A 21,270-nucleotide genomic window follows, 5' to 3' on the forward strand; every position below is an offset into this window, starting at 1 on the left:
TATTTCCAGCATTTTCTGTTTTTATTTCAGATTTCCAGCATCCGCAGTATTTTATTTTTATATTAATGTTTATGCAGAACTGTATTTTGCTCAAAGGTATAGGTTGGATTGATATCATTGGTGGAAGTAGTCGGCTGGATAGTCAGAATAGCTTTTTGTCATTCTATGCTTTTGTGCTCTTACCTTTAAATTCTACCAGACACAAAAAATCTCCTATAAATATTAATTTAAATCACTACTACTGCTTTGTACGACTGATGTAGATGTAGAGCAACAAGTATAATTTTACATTGAGGTGGTTAAGCTGAATCATGCGTCAGGAGTAGCGAGGTGTACCGCTGTGATGTCGTCTTGCTATGGACATTGAGTCGTTCTATGTTCCATGGTCTGTTCTGGGTGACCACAGTTGCACACTGGAGAGTTTTTAATTCTCTATTTGTGCATCAAGTATCCGCACCTGCCATGGTTTTAGAAACATAGAAATTTACAACGCAGAAGGAGGCCATTCCGGCCCATCATGTCCGCGCCGGCCGACAAAGAGCCATACGGCCCTCGGTCAGCAGCCCTGAAGGTTACATATAAACCTATGAACAATGAACAATGGTGGAAAGGTAAAGAGCACCCAGCCCAACCAGTCCGCACCACACAACCGCGACACCCCTTACACTGAAACATTCTACACTCAACCCCAACCGGAGCCATGTGATTTCCTGGGAGAGGCAAAAACCAGATAAAAACCCAGGCCAATTTGGGAAACAAATCTGGGAAAATTCCTCTCCGACCCATCCAGATGATTGAAAGTAGTCCAGGAGTCCAGAAGATCACCCTGGCCATATTCAATTTGTGCAGGTGCGGTGTAGGGTTGCCCAGAAGCTTTGCGGAAGATTGAAGCCAAGGATCTTCCGCGAGGTGTCGTTCACGAGGTGTTTGTTTGTGGCTTCTTGTGAATGCCAATCATTCGATTGATTTTCAGCTGGAGCTACACTGAGTCTCTGGCCTAACTTCTCCAGCTGTGGACAGGAGATGAGTTGTGGAATCTGCTCCGCCAGCTCCCACTTCCCTTGACACTTCCAGGATTTGCCACCTAAAGTGATGGGGAATGTAGAATAGGCCCAACCTATTTCAGGCACATTCAAATCAAATGCAGAAGGTGGGATTTTGACATAAAACATGTTTCCTTTATGCTCGAGTAGATCTAAACATGAGGAGTACCAGGTACCCAGAGCTGTCATGCATTGGAGAGATGGGGGCAATATAACACTTCAAAGACTGCTCTAATCTATACAATCATTTACAAGGCATTCACAGCCTTACACTGCAGTTTCCAGTGGCCCTGTTAGTGTCAGTTGTGGCTCAGTTGGTATCACCCTCACCTCTGTGTTCAGGTGATTGTCGGTTCAAGTCCCACTCCAGAGACTTCAATCCAAAAATCTAGGCTGATACTGAGGAGGTGCTGTCCTTTGGATGAGATGTTAAACTGAGGCCCTGTCTGCTCTCTCAGAAAGATCCCATGGCACTATTTCGAATAAGAGCAGGGGAGTTATCCTTGGTGTCCTGACCACTATTTATCCCTCAATCAACATCACTGAAACAGATTATCTGGTCGTTTTCACATTGCTGTTTGTGGGAGCTTGCTGTGCCCAAATTAGCTGCTGCATTTCCTACATTACAACAGTAACTACACTTCAAAAGTACTTAATTGGCCGTAAAGCACTTTGGGACATCTGGTAGCCATGAAAGGCGCTATATAAATGCAAGTCTTTCTTTCTTTTTGACCGTGCCTCTGCTCATCCAAAACAAGCGACTATAGGAAGTTATCGCTTCCTTGGCTTCAAATGGGTTGCCGTGCAAGTTTTGAGGCTGGAACGCCAGGTGAGATGAGGTATAGCGGTCTCCGGAAGAGCAGATGTGGGTCCTTCGTGGGGGTCAAGACTGGGTTAGAATCCTGGAGCCCCAAGTGAGGGGAGGCAAGTTTTCAAAATGTTTAAAATGGCCACTGACACAAGGAGTCACTGGTGCCACACTCTGGGAACTACCACACCTCCATCTCCCAGCTTCAGCCCACATTCCCAGACACACCTCCATCTCCCAGCTTCAGCCCACATTCCCAGACACAACTCCATCTCCCAGCTTCAGCCCACATTCCCAGACACACCTCCATCTCCCAGCTTCTGCCCACATTCCCAGACACACCTCCATCTCCCAGCTTCAGCCCACATTCCCAGACCCAACTCCATCTCCCAGCTTCTGCCCGCATTCCCAGACACATAGAAACATAGAAACATAGAAAATAGGTGCAGGAGTAGGCCATTCAGCCCTTCGAGCCTGCACTGTCATTCAATGAGTTCATGGCTGAACATGCAACTTCAGTACCCCATTTCTGCTTTCTCGCCATACCCCTTGATCCCCCTAGTAATAAGGACTTCATCTAACTCCTTTTTGAATATATTTAGTGAATTGGCCTCAACAACTTTCTGTGGTAGAGAATTCCACAGGTTCACCACTCTCTAGGTGAAGAAGTTTCTCCTCATCTCAGTCCTAAATGGCTTACCCCTTATCCTTAGACTGTGACCCCTGGTTCTGGACTTCCCCAACATTGGGAACATTCTTCCTGCCTGTAGCCTGTCTAAACCCGTCAGAATTTTAAACGTTTCTATGAGATCCCCTCTCATTCTTCTGAACTCCAGTTGATCCAGTCTTTCTTGATATGTCAGTCCGCCATCCCGAGAATCAGTCTGGTGAACTTTCGCTGCACTCCCTCAATAGCAAGAATGTCGTTCCTCAAGTTAGGAGGCCAAAACTGTACACAATACTCCAGGTGTGGCCTCACCAAGGCCCTGTACAACTGTAGTAACACCTCCCTGTCCCTGTACACAAATTCCCTCGCTTTGAAGGCCAACATGCCATTTGTTTTTTTAACAGCCTGCTGTACCTGCATGTCAACCTTTAATGACTGATGTACCATGACACCCAGGTCTCGTTGCACCTCCACTTTTCCTAATCTGTCACCATTCAGATATTAGTCTGTCTCTCTGTTTTTACCACCAAAGTGGATAACCTCACATTTATCCACATTATACTTCATCTGCCATGCATTTGCCCACTCACCTAACCTATCCAAGTCACTCTGCAGCCTCATAGCATCCTCCTCGCAGCTCACACTGCCACCCAACTTAGTGTCATCCGCAAATTTGGAGATACTACATTTAATCCCCTCGTCTAAATCATTAATGTACAATGTAAACAGCTGGGGCCCCAGCACAGAACCTTGCGGTATCCCACTAGTCTGCCATTCTGAAAAGTACCCATTTACTCCTACTCTTTGCTTCCTGTCTGCCAACCAGTTCTCAATTCACGTCAGCACACTACCCCCATTCCCATGTGCTTTAACTTTGCACATTAATCTCTTGTGTGGGACCTTGTCGAAAGCCTTCTGAAAGTCCAAATACACCACATCAACTGGTTCTCTCTTTTCCACTCTACTGGAAACATCCTCAAAAAATTCCACACCTCCATCTCCCAGCTTCAGCCCGCATTCCCAGAGGTTCCTTGCTGCAGGTGCTCCCCTACATTGCTGAAGACTTGTTCTTGGAAGTCCATCTCCTTAACTGCTGGATTGCCCGCCCAATGAAGGTTAGAATTCTATTACATCTTCTCCATAGATTGATCATAGACCTGGGACTGAAATGACTGACCTTATCAAGTTCAGGCTGACTTTAAATGAGCAAAAAACAGGACTTTCAACCCACCCTCCCCTGGTAATTCCATCCCATTCTCAAAAAATGAATGGAACTGTAGTCACTGTATTGGTGCCGTGATGTTCAACATTTCAACCCCCAGTGTATTTAATACTTTCTTTGTTACAGAGAACCGAGGGCGAATTCTATTCCATTTACAGTGCTGCTAATGACGATGAATACCATAATGTGTAATGGGGGAGGATCTGACAAAAACAGAGTACGCATCCCTGAAAAGATGCTCCAAACTCCCAAGGCCCCACCCCACTCCTGGCCAAGAACGGGGAAACACTCATCGAGGCTGTCAGGGCCCGATGGAAGGAGCACTTTGAAGATCTCCTCAATCGAGACTCTGCCTTTGGCTCAAGTGTTCTCGATTCCATCCCGCAGCATGCGACCCGCCACCACCTCAGTGAAACTCCAACGTTGCACGAGATAGGCAAAGCCACAAAACAGTTCAAGAATAACAAGGCTATGTGTGCGGATGGAATCCCCTGCTGAGGCGCTAAAGTATGGTGGCGAGGCGCTGTTGGCGCAGATACATGACCTCATCTCTCTCATCTGGAGGGAGGAGAGTATGCCGGGAGATCTTAGAGATGCAGTAATTGTGACCATTTTTTTAAAAGGGGACAAGTCCGACTGCGGCAACTACAGGGGAATCTCCCTGCAATCAGCCACTGGGAAAGTTGTCGCTCAAGTTCTCCTCAACCATCTTCTCCCTGCGGACGAGGAGCTCCTCCCGGAATCACCATGCGGATTTCATCCCCTACACGGCACAATGGACATGATCTTTGCAGTGCAACAACTACAGGAAAAATACAGGGAACAGCACCAGTCCTTATACATGGCCTTTTTCAACCTTACAAAGGCCTTTGACACTGTCAACCGTGAGGGTCTATGGAGCGTCCTCCTCCGTTTCGGATGCCCCCAAAAGTTTGTCAACATCCTTCGCCTGCTTCACGATGACATGCAGGCCATGATCCTTACCAATGGATCCATTACAGACCCAATCAACATCCGGACCGGGGTCAAACAGGGCTGCGTTATCGCTCCAACCCTCTTCTCAATCTTCCTCGCTGCCATGCTCCACCTCACAGTCAACAAGCTCCCCGCTGGAGTGGCTAAACTACGTAACCAGTGGGAAGCTGTGCAAAGTTAGAGCACATGGGATTGGGGGTAGTGTACTGACATGGATTGAGAACTGGTTGTCAGACAGGAAGCAAAGAGTAGGAGTAAATGGGTACTTTTCAGAATGGCAGGCAGTGACTAGTGGGGTACCGCAAGGTTCTGTGCTGGGGCCCCAGCTGTTTACACTGTACATTAATGATTTAGATGAGGGGATTAAATGTAGTATCTCCAAATTTGCGGATGACACTAAGTTGGGTGGCAGTGTGAGCTGCGAGGAGGATGCTGTGAGGCTGCAGAGCGACTTGGATAGGTTAGGTGAGTGGGCAAATGCATGGCAGATGAAGTATAATGTGGATAAATGTGAGGTTATCCACTTTGGTGGTAAAAACAGAGAGACAGACTATTATCTGAATGGTGACAGATTAGGAAAAGGGGAGGTGCAAAGAGACCTGGGTGTCATGGTACATCAGTCATTGAAGGTTGGCATGCAGGTGCAGCAGGCGGTTAAGAAAGCAAATGGCATGTTGGCCTTCATAGCAAGGGGATTTGAGTACAGGGGCAGGGAGGTGTTGCTACAGTTGTACAGGGCATTGGTGAGGCCACACCTGGAGTATTGTGTACAGTTTTGGTCTCCTAACCTGAGGAAGGACATTCTTGCTATTGAGGGAGTGCAGCGAAGGTTCACCAGACTGATTCCCGGGATGGCGGGACTGACATATCAAGAAAGACTGGATCAACTGGGCTTGTATTCACTGGAGTTCAGAAGAATGAGAGGGGACCTCATAGAAACATATAAAATTCTGACGGGGTTAGACAGGTTAGATGCAGGAAGAATGTTCCCAATGTTGGGGAAGTCCAGAACCAGGGGTCACAGTCTAAGGATAAGGGGTAAGCCATTTAGGACCGAGATGCGGAGGAACTTCTTCACCCAGAGAGTGGTGAACCTGTGGAATTCTCTACCACAGAAAGTTGTTGAGGCCAATTCACTAAATATATTCAAAAAGGAGTTAGATGAGGTCCTTACTGCTAGGGGGATCAAGGGGTATGGCGAGAAAGCAGGAATGGGGTACTGAAGTTGAATGTTCAGCCATGAACTCATTGAATGGCGGTGCAGGCTAGAAGGGCCGAATGGCCTACTCCTGCACCTATTTTCTATGTTTCTAACCTATGTCGCCTCCAGGCCAGGTCCAAGATCACCCCAACCTCTGTCGTTGAGCTGCAGTATGCGGACGACGCTTGTGTCTGCGCACATTCTGAGGCTGAACTCCAGGATATAGTCAATGTATTCACCAAGGCATATGAAAGCATGGGCCTTACGCTTAACATCCGTAAGACAAAGGTCCTCCAACAGCCTGTCCTCGCCACACAGCACTGCCCTCCAACCATCAAGTTTCACGGCGCGGCCCTGGACAACGTGGACCATTTCCCATATCTCGAGAGCCTCTTATCAACAAAGGCAGACATTGATGCGGATATTCAACATCACCTCCAGTGTGCCAGTGCAGCCTTCGGCTGTCTGAGGAAAAGAGTGATTGAAGACCAAGCCCTCAAATCTACCACCAAGCTCATGGTCTACAGGGCTGTAGTAATACCTGCCCTCTTGTATGAATCTGAAGCATGGACGATGTATAGAAGACACATCAAGTCGCTGGAGATATATCACCAACGATGTCTCCACAAATCCCCTGGGAGGACAGGCGCACCAACATCAGTGTCCTCGTCCAAGCTAACATCCCCAGTATTGAAGCACTCGATCAGCTTCGCATGCCAGATACGAGACTCCCAAAGCAAATGCTTTATGTGGAGCTCCTTCATGGCAACGTTACAAGGACACCCTCAAAGCCTCCCTGATAAAGTGCGACATCACCACTGAGACCTGGGAGACCCAAGCCGAAGACCGCCCGAGGTGGAGAAAGTGAGTCTCAACGCAAAGAATGTTAAGAGGTCAAGCGCAAGAAGCGGAAGGAGCGTGCGGCAAACCAGCCCCACCCACCCCTTCCCTCAACGAATGTCTGTCCCACCTGTAACAGGTTCTGTGGCTCTCGTATTGGACTGTTCAGCCACCAAAGAACTCACTTTGGGAGTGGAAGCAAGTCTTCCTTGATTCCAAGGAATGGCCTATGATAATAATGATGGCTCCAAATTTGACAGCAGTGCACCAGTGCTAAGAGCACGTTGAAGGAGAATGGTAACATTTCCAATTTATTGTATTTAAAGGACACAAGAAGAAGGATTCCAAATGGCATTGGCGATTATTGCAACAATTTCCTATTATATTTTGTTGATCAAAGCGACGACATAGGGCTAGACTTTCCATTATTGTGCAGATCGCCCAAAAATTGGCCTTATTTCCAGCATTGGCGTTTATTATGGGCTTTGAGATCACCGGATTCACCCATTTTCAAACCCTCTAGTTTCCATTTTATAAAACGGGCATTAGCGGGAGTGATGTGAAATGGGCGTTAGCATTTTTTTCTTCTGTTGTAAAATGTTGGCGTCCATAGCAACAGTCTTTTCCCACGTTTTAGGAGGTCAGAGGACATCAATACATGCGCAAAAGAGGAGAGAGAGAGAGCATTGTTGCATTTGTGTTATTAATGTTATTGGAAATTTAAAAATGTTATAAATGGTGATAAATTTGTTGTGGGGTGAGGTGGGGGTGGGGTGGGATGTTTTTTTGAGTAATAATAATGAATAATTACAAAAGTTATCATTAAAAAAATGTTCTTTAACTAACATTGTTGCGCATTTTCTCAGATAGCTGTAGCGTTAAACATTGGTGATTCCTTAACATGAAAGAGAATAATTAAACATAACTTGAATCTACTTTAACTTTAACTGTCACCAAGGTAATGTACACCATTCAGGTATGGGCTGCAGACTCAGCAGTCTTGGAGCTTTGTAAATACGACCAACGTTATTTCAAGCAAAGTGCTCATTTATGACCTGCTGACGTAAGATTCTTGCAGCTATGTAGTCACCACGGGCCCTTTCCTGCAGTCTACAGGGGGTGGGGGCATGGTTTCACCGTCAGCCTGGTTGTCTGCCCCGAGCTCATCATCCACCTCCTCGTCCTCCTCTTCCTCTCTCTCCTGAAGTGGACCGGCAGTCCCTTCTGGAAATTCTTGTCCCCTCCAGCATGCAGCACACCACCACGAATTGAGCTACCTGCTCAGGGTCATATTATAACTCGCCTCCTGAGTGGTCCAGGCATCTAAAGCGCTGCTTAAGCACTTCAATGGTCTTTTTGACGATATTGAGTGTGGCTATGTGGCTTTGTTGTATCTCATCCCGGCTTCTGTCTGGGTGTTATGCAAGTGGGTTCATCAGCCAGGTGCCGAGGCCATATCCTTCGTCACCAAGCATCCAGCATTGACCTTGTGGCTGACTGGTAACATGTCTGATACAGCGCTCTCATGCAGGATGTGAGCATCATGGATGCTGCCTGGAAATTTTGCATTTACTGCCATAATAATTTGCTTGTGGTTGACAATGAGTTGCACATTCAGGGAGTGGAAGCCCTTTCGGTCCCGAAAAACCTCTGCATTCTAAAAAGTTTCCCGCATGGCGAAGTGCATATGGTCTATTGCGCCCTGCACCTTGGGGAAGTTTGCTATTCTGGAGAATCCTAGAGCCCTCTCAATCTGTGCCTCCCTGGTCATAGGGAAGTTAAAAAAGTCAGGGAGCACAGTCTACTAAGGCACATGTTATTGGACAAGTTCAGGTAAGACAGCTTCTCCCTGTAAGTGCGTCGGGTGTAAGCTCTCGTTCTCCTCAGTCTGCCACCTGTTTGATTGCACATAATGCTCTTCAATATACCTTCTGCCATCTCTAGTCTGCAGCATGCACGTAGTCATCAAGACAGGCTGAGAAATTACAGGCACCATGACAATAACAATCAGTATTATACCTATTGTTCACAAACAATAAATTTACCTACTAAAACACCTAAGATAAATTCAAATCGTCCACAATATGATAAGATGCTTGTTCAGATTTTCAAATCACCTTAAAATAATTCCACATTACACCAAAACTCTCCAGAAGTTGAAGCAGCCTTTTATGTGAAAAATCCTCCGATTTACAAAATGGCGTCCATACTGCTGGGTTACGGTCAGGTGAGAGCAACTTTTAGTCAGCCTTTTTTTCAGCGAGCGATATTTTTGGCGCTATGTGGGCGAGATGCCGAAAGTAACGCTCAGCGATATTATGGGTGTTAATTTCGGCTATTCTGACCTGTACGGCAAAAAAAAAATGGGTGGGCGATATTATTAATTCTCGGCATTAACTAAATGCCGAAAGTAACGCTGGGCGATAAGTGAGCGATAAATGGGCATTAGTTTCCATTTTCTTGCGAAATGGGTGATATCTGGGCGGTATACTGCATCTCAGCGTTAAAATGGACGTTAAGTGGGCGGTAGCAACACAAAACTAATGGAAAATCGAGCCCATGGCACCTATAACTATCAGTGGGGTGCGAGCCTAATTACCCATCGAGTTCTGTGAAAGTGCGTTAGACAGATCGAAATTCATTTGGTGGTGCACAACACCACATCACACTTTGAATAAAAGCAAATAGAGTTTTTGCACCAAGTTGCACAGGATGACGAGTGTCGTTGATGCATTCGCAAAAAGGAAACTCTTACCCAGTGTACTGCGTCTCAGAAATCTCAAGCGTCTGCCGGATGAGGCGTTAAACCGAGGCCCTCTCTGTCCTCTCAGGTGGCCGTAAAGATCCCAAGGCACTATTTCGAAGAAGAGCAGGGGAGTTACCTCCGGTGTCCTGGCCAATATTTATCCCTCAACCAACATCACTAAAAAACAGATTATCTGGCCATTATCACATTGCTGTTAGTGGGAGCTTGCAGTGCACAAATTGGCTGCCGTGTTTCCCACATTACAACAGAGACTACACTCCTAAAAGTACTTCATTGGCTTTACAGCACTTTGGGATGGCCGCTGGTTGTGAAAGGCGCGATATAAATGCATCATTGAAACACCTGTGAAACTCATCCTTTTTTGGTGTGGAAGTGGGTCATCCTCAATAAGAGGGACTGCCTAATACTAATACTACTATATAAATGCTAATCTTTCTTTCAAAAGAAGCGCTTTAAAATGATGAAATAATATCTCATAATTTTCTGACAATTTAGAAACATAGAAACATAGAAAATAGGTGCAGGAGTAGGCTATTCGGCCCATCGAGCCTGCACCACCATTCGATAAGATCATGGCTGATCATTCACTCAGTACCCCTTTCCTGTTTTCTCTCCATACCCCTTGATCCCCTTAGCCGTAAGGGCCATATCTAACTCCCTCTTGAATATATCCAATGAACTGGCATCAACAACTCTCTGCGGCAGGGAATTCCACAGGTTAACAACTCTCTGAGTTTCAATCTGCTAGTCTGTTACTTAAAGTGACCTTCATTAATTTCACTAGGAAAACGTGCCCCTAACATTGGATTCTCTTGTGCTACAGTGCAGTAAGCAAGAAATTAATTCATGGCCATTTATTTGTCGAAGGAAATGATCATTTTTAGCAGTATTTTTCTGTTCAGAAACAGATGAACTGCAACCCGCTCTGTGTTTGAAGCATTGGATCGAATTTTTTTTTTTTAGCTCTGTCTGTACATTTATTTTTGTTATATTTGCGAATTCCTGAGTCGGCCATACTGCTAAAATATTAATGGGAATGCTATTGAATAGGCCAAAAGGACTTCCTGGAAACTGATCCTACGTTAATGTGAATTCTCGTCAAGTGTACTTCTATTTCCTGAATTACAATAGGATGAGTTCAAGCTTTTGGAGGACATGTTACATGATGCCAACGGAAGTCTGAGAGGTAAGCTATAAGGCCCAACCAAAGTGACCAGATTGATTTCTCTTATCATGAGCTTTCACATACCATCATGTAAATATTGATTTTAAAACTGGATACTGTAAATGCATGAGGTGCTTGTGCATCATGTTTGCTGTTTGATTTTTGTCTGGACATATGGAATAAAGGCTTGCATTTATATAGCGCCTTTCACGACCACCAGATGTCATAAGAACATAAGAACATAAGAAATAGGAGCAGGAGTAGGTCATTTGGCCCCTCGAGCCTGCTCTGCCATTTAATATGATCATGGCTGATCTGATCATGGACTCAGCTCAACTTCCTTGCCCGTTCCCCATAACCCCTTATTCCCTTATCGGTTAAGAAACTGTCTATCTTTGTCTTAAATTTATTCAATGACCCAGCTTCCACAGCTGTCTGAGGCAGCAATTGCACAGATTTACAACCCTCTCAGAGAAGAAATTTCTCCTCATCTCAGTTTTAAATGGGCGGCCCCTTATTCTAAGATTACGTCCCCGAGTTCTAGTCACCCCCATCAGTGGAAACATCCTCTCTGCATCCACCTTGTCAAGCCCCCTCATAATCTTATATGTTTCGATAAGATCACCTCTCATTCTTCTGAATTCCAATGAGTAGAGGCCCAACCTACTCAACCTGTCCTCCTAAGTCAACCCTCTCATCCCCGGAATCAACCTAGTGAACCTTCTCTGAACTGCCTCCAAAGCAAGTATATCCGTTCGTAAATATGGAAACCAAAACTGTACGCAGTATTCCCTGTATGGCTGTAGCAAAACTTCCCTGCTTTTATACTCCATCCCCTTTGCAATAAAGGCCAACATTCCATTCGTCTTCCTGATCACTTGCTGTACCTGCATACTATCCTTGTGTTTCATGCACAAATATCCCCAAGTCCAGCTGTACTGCGGCACTTTGCAATTTTTCTCCATTTAAATAATAACTTGTTCTTTCATTTTTTCTGCCAAAGTGCATATCCTCACACTTTCCAACATTATACTCCATCTGCCAAATTTTTGCCCACTCACTTAGCCTGTATATGTCCTTTTGCAGATTTTTTGTGTCCTCCTCATACATTGCTTTTCCTCCCATCTTTGTATCATCAGCAAACTTGGCTACGTTACACTCGGTCCCTTCATCCAAGTCATTAATATAGATTGTAAATAGTTGGGTCCCAGCACTGATCCCTGTGGCACCCCACTAGTTCCTGATTGCCAACCTGAGAATGAACCATTTATCCCGACTCTCTGCTTTCTGTTAGTTAGCCAATCCTCTATCCATGCTAATATCTTACCCCCAACCCTGTGAACTTTTCTCAAAGCGCTTTGCAGCCAATGAACTACTTTTTGAGTGTAGTCATGATTGTAATGTGGGAAACACGGCAGCCAATTTGCACCAAGCAAGCTCCCACAAACAGCAATGTGAAAATGACCAAATAATCTGTTCTAGTGATGTAGATTGAGAGATAAATATTAGCCAGGTCACCAGGGATATCTCCCCTGCTCTTCTTCGAAATAGTGCCATGGGATCTTTTGCATCCATCCAAGAGAGTAGACGGTGTCATGTATCTCACATTACTGTATATAACTGTATCTTACCATGCTATACATGACTGTAACTGGATATGACCTGTAACAATAAGTATACCTTACCACCAGGGGTGCACTTGCAGGAGACACTCCATACCTGTCCCATTGAGGTATATAAAGGGAGGTCTCAGGCAAGTGCAGCACTGGAGAGCTGTGAATTAAAGGTGCAGGTCATGAGTGACCTTGACTTCAGTATGTGTCTTGTGTAAGTCAGTACATTGGAGTCAGGACTTAACAGTGGTGACGAGAATGGGATCACAGAATCCACAGAATGGTTACCAACAGCTCAGATGAGAAATACAATGCTGGAGACAATTGGGATGACTTTATAGAAAGGCTCCAGCAAAGCTTTGTGACCAAAGACTGGCTGGGCGACGATAAAGCAGACAAGAGAAGAGCCCATCTCTTGACCAGCTGTGGCTCGAAAACATACGCTTTAGTGAAAGACCTGCTTGCACCTGAGAAACCAGCAAGCAAGTCGATTGAGGAATTGAGCACACTGGTGAGAGACCACCTGAAGCCAGCGAGCAGCCTACATATGGCCAGACACAGGTTCTACAACTACAGACGCTGTGTGGGCCAAAGCATACCCGACTTCGTGGCGGAACTTCGGAGGCTAGTTCATGTGGGTTCCCCGATGAACTAAGGAGAGACATACTGAGAGACTTTTTTTATTGAAGGAATAGGCCACGCAGGCATATTCTGAAAGCTTATGGAGACTAAGAACTTGACTGGTCGCACAGACGTTCTTGGCAGGCGAAGAAGAAACGATGCTGATCTATACTTCGGGTACGACAACCAACGAGGCATCGGAACAAGGGGTTCACATTGTGAAACAAACTGCTACCCCCACACATAAACAAAGGCAGGAGAGCAGGCCTTCAACAGCAGACAGTGGCGTCAGAAGCCATCAAAATCAAGGGCCACATGAACGACGGATCACACCTCATCAACCCACAATGCGAGCAATCAACAACAGATTGAGAGAAGCTCAAGGGAGATCAGCCAGACGCAGTTCATCCTTCGGAAACAATGTAAACAGTCTGTGTTGGAGATGTGGGGGAAGGCACTCAACCAGGGTGTGTCGATTTCAGCATGACGTTTGCAGAAACTGCAACTAGACAGGGCATCTGGCTCACACGTGCAGAAAAACAGCAGCTCGGCTGGTATACAAATCGGAAGAGTCGGAAAGCGGACCAGAAGATGGTTGGAACAGTGCACGGGACGCCGAGGTACAGCGGGTTAACACGATTAATGTCCACTGTTCTTACACCAAGACGCCTCCAATTATGATGAGGGTTCTACTCAACGGGATACCCATCAACATGGAACTGGACACAGGGGCCAGTCAATCCCTCATGAGCGTTCAACAATTTGAACAGCTGTGGCCGCACAAAAGCAACAGACCAAAGCTCACAAAGATCGACACCAAACTAAGGACGTATACTAAAGAAATCGTCTCAGTCCTTGGCAGCGTCAGGCTCTCGGTCACACACAAAGGAATGGTGAACCGACTTTCCTTGTGGATTGTCCCCGGAGATCTCCCAGCCCTGTTGGGGAGAAGCTGGCTAGCAGAACTTAATTGAAAATGGGATGATGTTCACGCCATGTCGTCAGAGGAACACACCTCCTGCTCAACAGTTCTAAGCCATTTTGAACATCTCTTTCAGCCAGGTGTGAGCACCTTCAAAGGAGCTAAAGTTAGAATCTACATCACACAGAATGCCAGACCAGTCCATCACAAGGCTAGAGCTGTGCCTTATGTGATGAGGGAAAAGATTGAAAACGAACTGGACCGGCTTCTGCGGGAAGGCATAATTTCTCCCGTGAAATTCAGCAACTGGGCAAGCCCCATCGATCCCGTCATGAAGCCTGATGGATCCGTACGAATCTGTGGGGATTACAAGTCTACCATAAACAGAGTCTCCCTACAGGACCAATACCCACTGCCCAGAGCGGAGAACCTATTTGCCACGTCGGCTGGAGGAAAACTTTTCTCAAAACTTGACCTCACATCTGCGTATATGACGCAAGAACTGACCGAAGAGTCTAAGCTACTCACCACCATCAACACACATCGAGGCCTTTTTGTGTACAATCGATGCCCATTCAGCATTAGGTCGGCAGCTGCTATATTCCAGCGCAACATGGAAAGTCTGCTCAAGTCCATCCCGGGGACGGTTGTGTTTCAAGATGATATACTCATCACGGGCAGGGACACCGACTCTCATCTCTGCAGTCTTGAGGAAGTACTAAGTCGATTGGATCGGGTAGACCTAAGAGTTAAGAAATCCAAGTGTCTGTTTCTCGCGCCTGCGGTTGAATTTTTGGGCAGAAGGATTGCCGCTGATGGAATCCGCCCAACCGAATCCAAAACCAAAGCGATTCGCCTGACACCCAGGCCCCGGAATGTCTCAGAACTGCGCGCCTTTCTCAGACTACTCAATTACTTTGGGAACTTTATGCAGAACTTGAGCACGCTGCTGGAGCCTCTCCATGTACGACTCAGAAAGGGGTGCGATTGGTTTTGGGGGCAAGCCGAAGAACGTGCCTTCAATAAGGCACTCAACCTTCTATGTTCCAACAGTGTTTTAGCCTTTTTTGATCCAGGTAAAAAGTTAGTCCTTACGTGTGATGCGTCAGCATACGGGGGCGTTTTACAGCACGTCAATGATGCGGGTAAATTGCAGCCCGTTGCTTATGCCTCCAGGTCATTTTCGCAGGCGGAACGCGGTACATTATGGTTGAGAAGGAGGCGCTAGCGTGCGTATACGGTGTCAAAAATATGCACCAATACCTTTTCAGGGCCAAGTTTGTGTTAGAAACCGACCACAAACCCCTCACGTCCTTACTATCCGAGTGCATGGAAATCAACGCCAACGCCTCGGCACGCATTCAGCGGTGGGCACTCATGCTGGCGGCTTACAACTACACGATAAGGCACAGACCAGGCATGGGCAACTGTGCCGGCGCGCTTAGCAGGCTACCCCTGGCGACCACAGAAAGGTCCGGTGAACAGGACTGTGAGATGGTCATGTCAATCAATGCCTTTGAATCCACAGGTTCGCCCAGGACGGCTCGCCAAATCAGAGCCTGGACGACCAGCGACCCCACGTTATCTCTAGTTAAAAGATGCCTTTTAACCGGTGACTGGGCAGAGGCTCGCAATGCCTGCCCCGAGGAGGTCAAACCCTTCCATAGGCGCATGCATGAACTCTCACTACAGGCAGACTGCCTGATGTGGAGCAGCCAAGTAGTTATGCCCTTACGAGGCAGGGAGGCGTTTGTCCGGGAGCTCCATCATGAGCACCCGGGGATCGTCTTTATGAAGGCCATAGCCAGATCTCATGTCTGGTGGCCTGGCATTGACGCGGACTTGGAGCTCTGCGTCCATTGGTGCACCATTTGTGCCCAACTCAGTAATGCCCCCAGGAAGGCCCCCCTAAGCCCCTGGCCCTGGCCCACCAAACCATGGTCGCGGGTGCATGTAGACTATGCGGGCCCATTCATGGGCAAAATGTTCCTTGTAGTCGTTGATGCATTTTCAAAGTGGATTGAATGCACCATTTTAAACTCGAACACCACCTCCACCACTGTGGCGAGCCTCAGAACCATGTTTGCAATGCACGGAATTCCTGATATATTGGTCAGTGATAATGGTCCGTGCTTCACCAGCACAGAATTTCACGATTTTATAGTTAACCACGGTATAAATCACGTTAAGACGGCACCTTTCAAACCGGCCTCCAATGGCCAGATGGAGAGAGCAGTGCAGATCATTAAACAAGGCAAGCTCAGAATCCAAGGTCCCACGCTGCAGAGCTGCCTGTCGCGACTGCTGCTGGCATACAGAGCTCGTCCGCATTCGTTGACTGGGCTTCCCCCTGCGCAACTATTGATGAAACGAACCTTAAAGACCAGGCTCTCGTTAATCCTCCCAGACATGCATGAAATTGTTGAGGCTAAGCGTCAAAAGCTAACTGAGTACCATGACCAAAATTCAAGGGGGAGGTGGAATGAGATAGGGGACAAAGTGTTTGTGCTAAACTATGGCCGGGGTCCCAAATGGCTTGCAGGGACAGTAACAGACAAAGAGGGAAACAGGCCACTGGTTGTACAAATGGACAATGGCCAAACCTGTCGGAGGCATGTAGACCAAGTAAAAAGTAGATTCACTGATAACACTGAAGAACCAGAGGCAGACTACAATGTGGAACTCACACCACACATGGTGGACAGACAGGTGGAACAACCTGAGGAAAGGGCAGTCTCAACAGACAGCCCAGGCGGGATACCAGCAATCACACCGAACGAAACATAGGCACCAAGGCAAACAACTGAACCACAACTAAGACGCTCCACACGAGAGCGCAGACCACCTGAGAGACTGAATCTATAAAGGCAATAAGACCTTGGGGTAGGGTGATGTCATGTATCTCACATTACTGTATATAACTGTATCTTACCATGCTATACATGATTGCAACTGGATATGACCTGTAACAATAAGCATACCTTACCACCAGGGGTGCACTTGCAGGAGACACTCCATACCTGTCCCATTGAGTTATATAAAGGAAGGTCTCAGGCAAGTGCAGCACTGGAGAGCTGTGAATTAAAGGTGCAGGTCCTGAGTGACCTGGACTTCAGTGTGTGTCTCGTGTAAGTCAGTACATTAGAGTCAGGACTTAACAGACGGGACCTCGGTTTAACGTCTCATCAAAAAGATAGCCGCTCCGACAGTGTAGCACTCCCTCAGCACTGCACTGGAGTGTCAGCCTAGATTTTTGTGCTCAGGTCCCTGGAGTGGGACTTGGACTCACAGCCTTCTGACTCATGGGTAAGTGTGCTACCCAACGTATGCACTTGTATTGATCTCTCTTGTCATTTCCTGCTAGTTCTACATGGTATAAGATTTAGCCTGTGTGGTTTGGCAATGGGCTTGATAAGACCCAAATAAATTCAGAATTATGAAGCAATTTTCAGTTTGAACATCTAACAGCAATAACAACTGCAATTTGTATTTATATAGTACCTTTAACGTAATAAAACATCCCAGGGCACTTCATAGGAGTGATTTCAAAAAAAATAATTTAACACCGAGGCACATAAGATGTTAGCAGGAGACAAAAAGCATGGTTGAAGAAGTATGTTTTAAGGAGCATCTTAAAGGAGGAAGCGAAGTGCAGAGGCGGAGAGATTTAGGGAGGGAATTCCAGAGCATAGGACCTAGGCAGCTGAAAGCACGACTGCCAATGACGGAGCATTTAAACTCAGGGATGTTCACAAGGCCAGACTAGGTTCTGGGGGAGGTGGGACCAGTACCAGCACCTGGGCAGGATTGGAACCAATGTCCTAGGGGGAGTGTTTGTTAGTACTGTTGGGGAGGAGATAAACTAATATGGTAGGGGGATGGGAAAATATGCAGGGAGACAGAGGGATATAGAAGGACGCCGAAGCAAAAGATAGAAAGGAGAATAGTAAAAGTGGAGGGCAGAGAAACTCAAGGCAAAAAGCAAAAAGGGCCACATTACAGCAAGATTCAAAAGGGGCAAAGTGTGTTAAAAAGACAAGCCTGAAGGCTCTGTGCCTCAATGCGAGGAGTATTCAGAATAAGGTGGATGAATTAACTGTGCAGATAGCAGTTAACGTATACGATGTGATTGGCATCACGGAGACATGGCTCCAGGGCGACCAAGGCTGGGAACTCAACATTCAAGGGTATTCAGCATTTAGGAAGGATAGACAGAAAGGAAAAGGAGGCGGGGTGGCGTTGCTGGTTAAAGAGGAAATCAATGCAATTGTAAGGAAGTACATTACCTGGATGATTTGGAATCGGTATGGGTGGAGCTGCGGAATACCAAAGGGCAGAAAACTTTGTGTATAGACCACCAAATAGTAGTAGTGAGGTTGGGGATGGCATCAAACAAGAAATAAGGGATGTGTGCAATAAAGGTACAGCAGTAATCATGGGCGACTTTAATCGACATATAGATTGGGCTAACCTAACTAGTAGCAATGCGGTGGAGGAGGATTTCCTGGAGTGTATTAGGGGTGGTTTTCTAGACCAATATGTCGAAGAACCAACCAGAGAGCTGGACATCCTAGACTGGGTGATGTGTAATGAGAAGGGATTAATTAGCAATCTTGTTGTGCGAGGCCCTTTGGGGAAAAGTGACCATAATATGGTAGAATTCCTTATTAAGATGGAGAGTGACACAGTTAATTCGGAAACTAGGCTCCTGAACTTAAGGAAAGGTAACTTCGACAGTATGAGGTGTGAATTGGCTAGAATAGACTGGCAGAGGATACTTAAAGGGTTGACGGTGGATAAGCAATGGCAAACATTTAAAGATCACATGGATGAACTTCAGCAATTGTACATCCCTATCTGGAGTAAAAATAAAACTGGGAAGGTGGCTCAACCATGGCTAACAAGGGAAATTAAGCATAGTGTTAAAACCAAGGAAGAGGTATATAAGTTGGCTAGCAAAAGCAACAAACCTGAGGACTGGGAGGAATTTAGAATTCAACAGAGGAGGACTAAGGGTTTAATTAAGAAGGGGAAAATAGAGTACGAGAGGAAGCTTGCAGGGAACATAAAAAACAGACTGCAAAAGCTTCTATAAATATGTGAAGAGAAAAAGATTAGTAAAGACAAATGTAGGTCCCTTGCAGTCGGATTCAGGTGAATTTATAATGGGGAACAAAGAAATGGCAGACCAATTGAAACAATACTTCGGTTCTGTCTTCACAAAGGAAGATACAAATAACCTTCCAAATGTACTAGGGGACAGTGGGCCGAGTGAGAATGCGGAACTGAAAGATATCCTTATTAGGCGGGAAATTGTGTTAGGGAAATTGATGGGATTAAAGGACGATAAATCCCCGGGTCCTGATAGTCTGCATCCCAGAGTACTTAAGGAAGTGGCCCGAGAAATAGTGGATGCATTAGTGATCATTTTCCAACTATCGACTCTGGATCAGTTCCTATGGACTAGAGAGTAGCTAATGTAATGCTACTTTTTAAAAAAGGAGGGAGAGAGAAAGCGGGTAATTATAGACCAGTTAGCCTGACATCAGTAGTGGGGAAAATGTTGGAATCAATCATTAAGGATGAAATAGCAGCGCATTTGGAAAGCAGTGACAGGATCGGACCGAGTCAGCATGGATTTATGAAAGGGAAATCATGCTTGGCGAATCTTCTGGAATTTTTTGAGGATGTAACTAGTAGAGTGGACAAGGGACAACTAGTGGATGTGGTGTATTTGGACTTTCAAAAGGCTTTTGACAAGGTCCCGCACAAGAGATTGGTGTACAAAATCAAAGAACATGGTATTGGAGGTAATGTACTGACGTGGATAGAGAACTGGTTGGCAGACAGGAAGCAGAGAGTCGGGATAAACGGGTCCTTTTCAGAATGGCAGGCAGTTGCTAGTGGTGTGACGCAGGGCTCAGTTCTGGGACCCCAGCTCTTTACAATATACATTAACGATTTGGATGAAAGAATAGAGTGCAATATCTTCAAGTTTGCGGATGACACTAAACTGGTGGCGGTGTGAGCTGTGAGGAGGACGCTAAGAGGCTGCGGAGTGACTTGGACAGGTTAGATGAGTGGGCAAACGCATGGCAGATGCAGTATAATGTGGATAAATATGAGGTTATCCATTTTGGGAGCAAAAACATGAAGGAAGAATATTATCTGAATAGCGGCAGACTAGAAAAAGGGGAGGTGCAATGAGATCTGGGTGTCATGGTTCATCAGTCACTGAAAGTGGTCACGCAGGTACAGAAGGCGGTAAAGAAGGCAAATGGTATGTTGACCTTCATAGCTAGGGGATTTGAATATAGGAGCAGAGAGGCCTTGCTGCAGTTGTACAGGCCTTTAGTGAGGCCTCACCTGGAATATTGTGTTCAGTTTTGGTTTCCTTGTCTGAGGAAGGACGTTCTTGCTATTGAGGGAGTGCAGCGAAGGTTCACCAGACTGATTCCAGGGATGGCTGGACTGTCATATGAGAAGAGACTGGATCAACTGGGCCTTTAATCACTGGCGTTTAGACGGATGAGAGGGGAGCCCATAGAAACATATAAGATTCTGACGGGACTGGACAGGTTAGATGCGGGAAGAATGTTCCCGATGTTGGGGAAGTCCAGAACCAGGGGACATAGTCTTAGGATAAGAGGTAGGCCATTTAGGACTGAGATGAGGAGAAACTTCTTCACTCAGAGAGTTGTTGACCTGTGGAATTCCCTGTCGCAGAGAGTTGTTGATGCCAGTTAATTGGATATATTCAAGTGGGAGTTAGATATGGCCCTTACAGTTAAGAGGATCAAGGGATATGGAGAGAAAACAGGAAAGGGGTACTGAAGGAATGATCAGCCATGATCTTATTGAATGGCGGTGCAGGCTCGAAGGGCCGAATGGCCTACTCCTGCACCTATTTTCTATGTTTCTATGTTTCTAGGTGGAGCGCAAAGATCTAGAGGGATTATAGGGACTGGAGGAGATTACAGAGATAAGAAGGGGAGAGGCCATGGAGAGATTTGAAAACAAGGATGAGAATTTTAAAATCAAAGCACTGCTTAACTGGGAGCCAATGTAAGTCAGCAAGCAGAGGGGTGATGGCTGAGTGGGACTTGGTGCAATTTAGTATATGGGAGGCATAATTTTCGATGACCTCAAGTTTATAGAGGGAGGGAAGCCAGCCAGGAGAGAGTTTGAATAGTCAAGTCTAGAGGTGATAAAGGCATTTTAAGGATTTTGGCAGCAGATAAGTTGAGGTAAGGGTGGAGACGGTTGATGTACGTAGGTGGAAATGGGCGGTCTTAGTGAGAGGAGAAGTAACTATCAGCAAGTCACTCCAAAGAGTTCATGTCTCAACTTGAAATGGAGATCTTTATACACCCTCAACCTGCTCTGGATTCCCTTTTCTTTGTGACATCCCATCATTCTGGTATCA

Source organism: Pristiophorus japonicus, chromosome 1, assembly GCF_044704955.1.
Source record: "Pristiophorus japonicus isolate sPriJap1 chromosome 1, sPriJap1.hap1, whole genome shotgun sequence".
NCBI classification, from domain to species: Eukaryota; Metazoa; Chordata; class Chondrichthyes; family Pristiophoridae; genus Pristiophorus; species Pristiophorus japonicus.